Below are 9,835 nucleotides of genomic sequence, written 5' to 3'. Positions count from 1 at the left end.
AGGAGCCCAAAGTAAGGCTAAAACACATCTAGCACTGGTGGCTTTGGGTTCTCTGCTTTAATGTAGTGAGTTTCAGCTTCTAGTAATTTAGCTCAGGAATTTAGAAAAATGCTCAGGATGCGCATCCAGTCTAAAATCATTCCATCTAAAAAACTTGATGAAGACAGTTTTATACCACTTCTAGCCTTCCATCCATAACAAAGAGCTTCATATTCCCATTAATAACCATCCTTTTAGCAACATGAAACCAAGTTTGCAAGTCTTTCAAATTTCAGCACAGGGTTTTTTACATATGAAGTTTTCAGTTGAGATGCCAAGCTTCTGTCAAAGGGTGCATGTGGAAGAGTGGTCTGCATACAAGGACTTGCAGTGAGAACTGTACTGAAGTAAGCATATGATCCCTCTGTCAGCTGTTTCTCTTATCCTTGGCTTTATCCTGTGGGAAGTAGCTTTACATTCAGATTCAGACTACAAGGGATTCTACGAAAGCTGAATTTCTTCACTGGCCTTGTGTATTCTGCAGTGTGTCACACTCCCTGTGGTGAGGGCTAAATTCTCCCTATTTTGTGCAGCTTCTGTCTAATGCAGACAAAATTCCTCCTTCTCACAAGGATTCCAGGAGAAGGTGAAGGCAGAGAGGAAGAGCAAGTGGAGCCAAGCATTGTCTTTTACCCTGAACTCCCTGTTTTGAAACACTTGTCAAGCTCACTAAGGTAATAGTTGTGATTTGGTTGAATAACAAAATCCATATCCAGCCTGTTTCTGAAAAGTGCAGTCAGCAGCATAGGATTCCTCTCCTCTTGTGCTAATAGTGTCACTGCACATTTCTTAGATATGGGTATTCGTAATGTACAGGAGTCCAGCGTGTTTTGAAGTGGCAGCTCTAGATGTCCTTAAAATAATGACCTATATCTGTGTGGGAAACTTTTTTCCTGACCATTTTCAACCTCAATGTGCTTTGCAGACCTGAAAGCTGCATGTCTTTGAACTGTGGCAATGCAGAACAGAAAGCAGCTTCTCCAGCTGAGGCTGCAGGGGACACTCTGCTACATGGGGACTGGAAGTATGAGGATGAATAGAGCTTCTCACCCATATCTCTGTCTTGGACAAGGAGTTGCCTGTTAACTTTTTCTCTCTTTCTTTTTTTCTCCCTAGAAGTGCATATAGCAGTGGAAGAAGGTAAAAGGTTTCCAGAGAATCGTTTTCTCTTGCCTGTTTACTTGCAGGTAAATGAACCCAACCTACCACTTGATGAAATCTCCTTTATACAGGATAAAGACAGCAACAGGAATAAACAGTAAAATGAGAAGAAAGAGGCTTTCTTCTTCGTATGTAAATTTTCTGTAGTGAAAACAACTTGAAATTAACCTTGCCTGTGATTTTGGAGCATATAGTTTATTATTTACCCCCTATTATTTTCTTAATCCTCTGAGCTTCCACAGTACAGGCAAGGCACCACAATTAAAAAGACACTCTAAGACAGGGTTTTCTTGATCAATTATCCACCATTTCTGCAGATTACATGATGCTTTAGAAAACCTGAAAAGATGGCTCAAAGCTTCAGAGCTCTTCGTATGAGTTGATACCTGCAAATTGTGCCCAATGTACTCCTTGCTTAAGTTTTTTTTTTTATTTTGTAGTTATCACAGTCTCATTTGTTATTGAAATGGCTTTACTCATATGGGAAAACAACAGGCAATGTATAGGCACATACATAATATGTAGATACTGCTTTCTGTTTCAGGGCGTTTAAAGAAGACACATGACTTTGATGTTACTGTAGCTTGTGTTATAATCATCAGATGGAGCTGGTGCCAAATAAACCAGATGGAGCTTTCAATCAACAAACTGTAGTTAATTTTTATATCTATGACTTATTTGTCATTAATGCAACTTTTAATAGGATAAGGTAAGAAGAAAGATCGACTCCCAGGGGAAAAAGAGAGAGCCATGAGGATCTCATGCTTTATTGTTTGACCTAACAGTAAAAACAGATGATGTGCAAATGGCAAAGTAGAAATACCCAACTCCAGCTGGAAGAGATTTGCTTGATTCTTCTTACTGGACCTGAAGGTGGCATGAATGGTTACTTCATCCTCCTGCATTATGAAGAATTTCAGAGCATTTCTATTTATCTGCACACATATTACTTATCAATTACACTTGATAAGGTGCTATAATATCATATTTTTTTAGCTTTCTTTGCAAGAATATGTAGTGTAGCTTTGCCTGTGTCCATCTCAAATTGTTTTTATATACCTGTTTGTATACACTGTATTGTATCCTGCCTGTAGTAAGAAAGACACAAAAAGAAAGAAGGGGTTGGATGAATAACCAGGATGTGTCACTTTTTTATTTGAGGAATGGCTTATGAAAAGGCCTACAGCTATGACTTGCTTTGGCCTTCTAGAGAGATGGGAAGAGAGAGAGAAAATGTAGAAAGGAAAAAATAAACTGTACTTAAACTGTTCGGTTTGGTTTTTTTTGTAAATGTCTCCTTTTTTTTTTTTTCTTTTTTTTTTTTCTTCTAGTGGTGGGCCATGTCTGTTCTGCTAAGCGAGGATGGATAATTCAAAATAATACTCTACTCAGCTACTTTTTAAAATATGAATGTACCAAGACTATGACACGAAAAAAGGTATTGTTTCTATGGAAGCTCTTCAACCTTATGTGCAATTTCCTCTTTTCTTTATTATCGTGTCCTCCTAAAAGAAAATAGAAAATCTGTTTGTGGCCTAGGATGTGGTTTTTTGTTATTGAGACAGCTGAAAAATCTGTATGCCAAGTACTCTCGTGTTTACAGAGAATAATCAACTCTACACAATCCTTCCCTGGGTCTGTACAGCCCCTCTACATCACATTCCTGTGCTCCTCTAGCATTGGAGACTTCCTGCCATGCTTGCATGAGACTGCAGAGGCATGTGTTGGGGCCTGCTTTCTCTGCCCTTCAGAATATGAAGAGGTTAGAACAAAGAAACCAATATTTTTCCATATGATGTTATTTTTTATTATTTCCTAAAGACAACTTTTGAACAAGAGCTAATGTTTGTCTCACCACACGGGATGTTGCTAGAATCTCATGGTAATAAGAGGAATGATTTGTAAGGCAAGGTTTTCATATACTTAATTCTGTAATTACATTTCATATATCACCACAATTGAGTGTATCTGTGATTTTCCAATAGAGCTTTTAAAAGATGAAAGACTGGGCTTAAGACTGAGATATGAGGACCCTTCCATAGAATTCAGATGCTGCATGAGGAGAAGTTACTATCTGAGCATGAGGGAGTCACATCTATTGATTAATCTGGTGGGCTCAGTCCAGTCCTCCTCATTTTGCCAAACCCAGCATTATAATCAGCAAGTCTCTACACAGAGTCAAAGAGTTAAGCAATCACAATGACTTAACCATCAACTTGACCTTTAAGATCCCTTCAGAACAGGTTTGATCTACACTGATTCACTTTATCTCTCAAACCATTGAATCTGTACTAAACCCCTGATTGACCAGAAGTAATTTTTGGTGCTTTGTGTTAGCAGTGTCCCATGGCACAATGTGAAAACACTGGGTGAAAGGCACACCTTACTGAAGTCAAAGGGAAGATTGCTTTCAATGGAACTGGGATTTCACCCAGGAAATCCCACAGACTGTTTGGGTCCTACTTACGCCCAAAGGTATGTGAGTCTTTCTGTGGTGTCCAACATACAAAATGTATCTTGCAGGCTACTGTGATGTCTTCATGACACTAAAGTAGTAGTAATTTTTATTAAAAAATGTATAAAGATGACATAAATTATTTACTGGGCTATTACAAAATGCTGTGTCACCTGATACGGTAATTAAACTGTTCTGTCCTTTCTTTGGTAATGGAAGCCTTTTCTTATTTGTACATTGTTTTTTATAGAACATAAGGGATATAAGGTATCAGGAAAAAAAAAATAAAAACATTAAGCAGTTGTGTTACAGGCATAGGGGCAAATAACAAACGTTTATGGTATTCACTGAAGTTTATCCTTGGATTTCGGGACTTCTGAATAACTTCAGTCACTTCATTTACTCTCTTACAGGTCCTTCAAATGGCATTTCTATAACCAGCCATTTTCTGGGGCAGAAAACTCCTCGCTTTTTTTTGTCTCTAGTGTTCATTTTCTACCTGTCTCTTAATCTGAATAGGTTGGATGCTTTCCCCAGAGTACTGAGGAACTAGACCTCTCTGTCTTGTAGCAATGGAGATAAAGCACTGATATGAAGCTACCTCACTGTACGTCAACTGTATATAACAATATTGCTACAGATATATTTTGCTCATTCTGATATGACTCATGACCCTTCTGTCATGTGTGAGATTTTATTTACTTAGGAGACAACTTGAAAGCAAATTTTAAGTATCTACACCTATGTACCTGAGGATAGGATAGGACAGAATACTAGGAAGTGTATGGAAATAAACACCTAAAAAGCACAGAATACCCATCCAATTAGAAGTATAAAAGACAATGTTTTGAGCAACCTTGCAAAACTGTGTCATATGCTACATATGACCTAGTAATTGCATTTCAGACTGACATGGTTCTCCAAGTATGGCGTGGGTGGGTATGTTCTCAGGCACGACACTTTCTCCAAAGTAATTTCCTTTTCTGTAAGATGCAAAACCACAGAGGCTTTTTCACATCTGCCTTATTTTTTACCCAGTCAGGAATAGAAAGAAATACTATTTGACAACTTCTGCAAGGAGAAAGCACAACTAAAATTCAAATGATCAAGTGGAAATATTTCTGGAAAACTTACAATTGATCTTGGAAACAAAACAGAACAATTATAATGCATTATTTTTTTCTCTATTAATAATTAGATTATGCTATTTAAACTATATAAAAATTATTTTCTATATTTATATATGTGAATATAGCTTATTTATTTATGTAGTATATTCACACATTCCCTAATGAATGAGTCACTTCACCTCCCAGGCAGGATTTCTAGGATATTATATCATGCTAGCATGGGTACTTTCTGCAGGCACCAGTTTGCCACCAAAGACACTAATCACTGAACAAAGTGCTATAGAAACTCATATTGATGTTTTGCCTTTTAAAAGGAAGTAATTGACAGCAAAGCATATTTCAGGGTCTCGTTGCCAACATACCCAAAGAGAATTTGGAGGAGGAGGAGGGGGATGGCTGGAGACTCCCAGTCATGCTACACATGTCAGCTAACTGTTGTCAGAGGCCTGGTGACGTTGAACCAAACTGTGAAATATGTGTAATTCTTCTAACATTACTGATGATGTAGCACCAGATTTGTGTGTGTGTGTGTGCACGTGTGACTGGTTTTGACCATGACAGGTTTTCATATATCTTGTGTCATTATAGAACACATGACTTGTGTCACCACTGCTACAACAAGAGAAATCCATCACGGATCAAAGTGCCAGGAAAAGTCCTATTCACTATATAAGCCCCACTTAAGCTTTCCAAATACAGCTTGAGTGGAATTTAAGTGGGCCATAGGCCATGTTTTCTCCTATACACAGGCATGAATTTTACACTGTGAAAACAAAGGAAAATATAAAGCATTTTCTAATGTAAGATGGAGCTATCTTAAATCACAAGGCCATCCAGAGCTAGATATCTTTGCCAGTATTTTACCTTGAATACCATGTTATTTTTATAGAATGCAAAGCAAAACAATAAAACAGTCCAATATTATTTTAATACTTTTAACATTGGACATTCAATATTTTATCTATCTGAACACAGCTGTCTATGCCCTGCTAAGATCACAAGCTCCTTGAGCAAGTATCATGCCTGTCTCCTTGTTTATATATCACCCACAGTGCTGCAAATTCCATAAAAACTTTTATTCTGTGAAAGATTCATTGTACTCTTAAAAAACTCCACATATTTTTATATGTAAATAATATATAAATAGGTATTTTTTTTGTTTATACTAAAATGATTGTGCTTTTTACTCTAATGCTCCCTGCCTTAAGAAGCCTCTTCAGATAGTATTGCAATATAATTTATAATTAAATATATTCAATATTTGAATGCAATGCTAACTGCTAGTTGTTATGTGCATGTTATAATAAATAAAAATGTAAGACTCTTTAAAAATAGCTATGGAGTGAAAAAACATGAAACTTGACTAAGTCTATAGAGATATTTATGTCACTCCATTCTTTGCAATGAGGAAACTAATTTTTGTGATTTATTTCCATAAAGATTCCAGCATCTGTCTTCTTTCCCAAATCTTAGAAGTGTTTACTTTATTCAGCATTGCAGCTTATTGTACCCACTTGTTTTAATGCATTAAAGGAGGAAATTACATACCTCTAGAGACCAAAAATCTCTAGCCTGCTGCTTTGGATCAGCTATGAGATCCCGAAGATCTTTTTTATTCCAGTGATATTAATTTTTCCCTATTTCAATATAACAATGGGAAACAAAATACTCAGCTCATCAAGGCAGATGTACCTAATTTCATGTAGTATTTCATTTGAAATTGTCTCATTTTTTTCTCTCTGATTCTGTTAAAAAATCACTATAGTGGGAGAAAGTCAAACTAGAGATTATATTAGGCCGAGGCAAATTGTATTCACCTTTTATAGTCCCTGTGTTTTATAATGAAGATACTTCATTGAAACAATGATGCATACTTCAACAGTTCCCTGGAGAGCAGTGAATCCTGTTTGGAGAGATTCATGAATATGTGCATTAGCACAATCCAACTGGAACTTGCCCTTAAAAACGAACCACAAGAGAAGCTGATCAGTTCCCGCTTATGTATATAATCAGAAGGTTATCATATTATCTACCCCTCCACAGGGAAAAGCAGATGCATAGTTTTCTACCACTTTAAGATGAGAAATGCCAAAAGAAACAACAATCTCCCCCTCCCTACACTTTCAGCATTTACTGTATGAATCCAGAAAGACCTTTTAGAACAAGAGGAAAAGAATATACGATGAGTTTCTCTAAACGAGGATTTATTTTGCATACAATTAGTCATAGTGTAAACCTTTTAAAAAAACCCTACATCTGCATTAATTTAGTCAAGGCCATCAATAAACCTGAAGTGAGTTCAAAGACTGCTATAGATGGCAGAGAGATGAGACAAACATTTCACAGAGTCAAGGCTTGCAAAGATATACATGAAGCTCTGTGTCCTGAAGATGAATGAGGAACACTTGGCAGTTCCTGAAGCAGTAGTTTATTTAAAGTACAAAGAATTCAGTGAAAAATACTTCTGGCCAGCAGTTGGTGCCCGGCTTTCAAGAAAAATGGCAGACCACCACTAAGCTAGTGACAATGATAAAGAATAGCCACATAGATTTGCAGATTTATCTTTAGGTTTGTAGCAACCTCAGCTCTATGAAAAAGAGTATAGCAATGAGAGTCCTTACCACCTTTGAAAACAAACTAAAAAGAGTTACTGCCTTATGGTGGTGGTGCGTATCATTAAATGGTCATCACACATACCGGACAGTAGCAATAAGCTTTATCATCCAAAATGAGCAATGGTTTGATTTGAACTTGAAAAGACTGAACGGTGCAACAAGGAAACAGGAAGAAAAGCCCTAAATTATTGATCACCTTCTGGGTAAAACATGCCACTGCCTTATTACCACCTCTACTATACCTCCTGTGTCTGAAACACCTATACTCATTTATATTGGTAGCTAATGGTGCTAAATGCAAAGCAGAGTTTGCTTGAAAAGGTATCTTCAATTTTATTATGACTATGAAAAATCTCGATGTTATTGACTGGCATGTTTAATTTAAGCTGTCAAACAGTCATTATCAAGACATCTGTGAGTATGAATTTGCAGAAATTCTTACCATACGTAGCTTCCTCTCACCAAAAGCCACAAAGGTTGTACCTTTTTTTTTTTTTTTTTTTTCCCTCCCCCAGGTACATATCAGGAGTCCAGCCTTGTTTTTTGCAGCCCAAAGATCCTGCATACAAAAGCCTTCTGGATGTCTACAGTCTTTTGTGCACTAGAAGCAAAAAATCACTGCCTATCTATGTACTAGTTTTTTCATTTACAGAGGAGAGGCATTATGCCTTCTAAATAAGATATATAGAGGAGGCATAATTATACCTTCTAAAGAGGACATAATCTCATAATTGTCCAGTAGAGCTATCCTCAGATAGCACCACAGACTGTACTTGCATGCCTGATAGTTTTAACACCAGGCTCAGCTTCTACTCTGAGGGTATTATTTTTACTTAAAAGCTGGTTGAATGTTGTTGAACACGTGTGTACGTGTATGTGTTTTTGTGAAGTGCTCTGTTTACCAATGCAGATCCGCCTGTCTAGTTAGTTTTTATACATACACACACAGATATATGGAAACCAAGCACTTGAAACACTCAACTGTATCTTATTTTTTCCACAGCTAATAATGGCTCTTCACCATACAAAAGAAAAACACTGGTGTTTTTTTTACATAGGGGTAGGGAGAAAGGCTAGCAGGTTTGTTTTGCTTAACTTGCTGTGGTTGTCACATTCAGCTATACCACTGCAGCTATTACCATATGTCATCAAATAACCAGTATAACCAGATGTGCTGTTCCTCCACAGTGACCCGACGTAGAAGTTTAGAGACCAGGAGCAGGACAATAGCAGGTGGCTACGCACAGTACAAGGAAGTGTTTACATGAAAAGAAATATTTCAGTATACTGAATAATTCACTGCTCCTAGGTCTGTAGTCATCGGGCGCATCATTGCACAAAAATACTTGCATGTAAAATGGCAAAACCTAGAAAATTCTGCTGGTTGTCTGAGTGCAGTAAGGAAACAACATAGCAACTACATATATATTTTTATATCTAGATACGCTTTTGTCCCTGCTGTCTGCTGAGTTTTTGAACTTGTGCAAAAAGCAGCTTTCACCAGTGTAACAGCGATGTTTGGTGAAGACAAAGCTTGTGCATCACAGCAGGGGGACAAAGTAGGGGGGGGATGAAGGTCAAAGGGTAAATTCCAATTGCTGACACATGTTTTTATGAGTTGAATCTTAACCATGTGATCAGCAGCATTCAGACCCTGAGCAAAAGGGAGCAGGAATAAGCATGTGGGGTAATCTTTGCGAACCACTGTACTTGTTTGCTAGCTGGTTGATGATAGCCAGGTTCTTCCTTTCCAGTGGTTGCTCTCTCCTGTTGTTCTAGTTTTCAAATTGAAAGTTCTTAGGTAATTAACATGTTCCTTCAGCCTTTGGAAATGGAGGTGAAAATAAGCACTTGTTTTCTGCTGTATGTGTGTAAACAGGTAACAGCAACAGCTTTTTTTCTACAACAGGTGTAGCAGACTTTCCAACACACCTTGCCCATCTCACCCAAATAGGATAGGGAGCAACCAGGACTTTTCTCTTCTTAATAGATCCTCCTGCTGCTGATCAACCCTTCTTCTTCTCAGTCTATTTTCTTGATAGCTACATAAGAGTGCACAAATCCTGCATCCACATAAATTATACTTGTAATATTCTCTTATAGGATGGATACGTTAAATTGTAGCTGTGCTATGGCCAAGCTGATGAAGATTTCCTAACCACTGTCTCTGCAGAAGCCTATTGGTACCAGCCACAGGAAGATGAGATTTTGGTAAGCAGAGACACCGTGCCTGCTGAAACACTCTAAAGATGCCTCATTAGAAGAATTTAATAAGCTGAGTGGGAAAAGTTAGGTGATGGCTGTATGTCTGGCCTTGCTAAATCAAGTTCTCTGATGATGTAATTGTTCAATGTAAATCAGTGCGTCTACAGCAGCTTATGCTTGCAAAAATATTAATCTGTTGTTTTCTACAAGTTGTAGAGTTATTGCAAGTG

General features: G+C 37.5%; 1 long non-coding RNA gene across 1 annotated transcript; it reads left to right on the top strand.

Annotated features, from left to right (window-relative positions):
* The first annotated feature begins 558 nt into the window (after positions 1-558).
* LOC127386411 (uncharacterized) lies at positions 559-9,586 on the top strand. The gene is made up of 5 exons (XR_007889892.1): positions 559-713; positions 1,156-1,226; positions 2,532-2,638; positions 3,538-3,675; positions 9,504-9,586. It is a non-coding gene; the product is annotated as an uncharacterized LOC127386411 (long non-coding RNA).
* The last annotated feature ends 249 nt before the right edge of the window (positions 9,587-9,835 follow it).

The sequence above is a fragment of the Apus apus genome, chromosome 6 (assembly GCF_020740795.1).
Source record: "Apus apus isolate bApuApu2 chromosome 6, bApuApu2.pri.cur, whole genome shotgun sequence".
NCBI lineage: Eukaryota > Metazoa > Chordata > Aves > Apodiformes > Apodidae > Apus > Apus apus.
The sequence above is the reverse complement of the archived record's forward strand: the minus strand, read 5'-3'. Positions and strand labels throughout refer to the sequence as shown.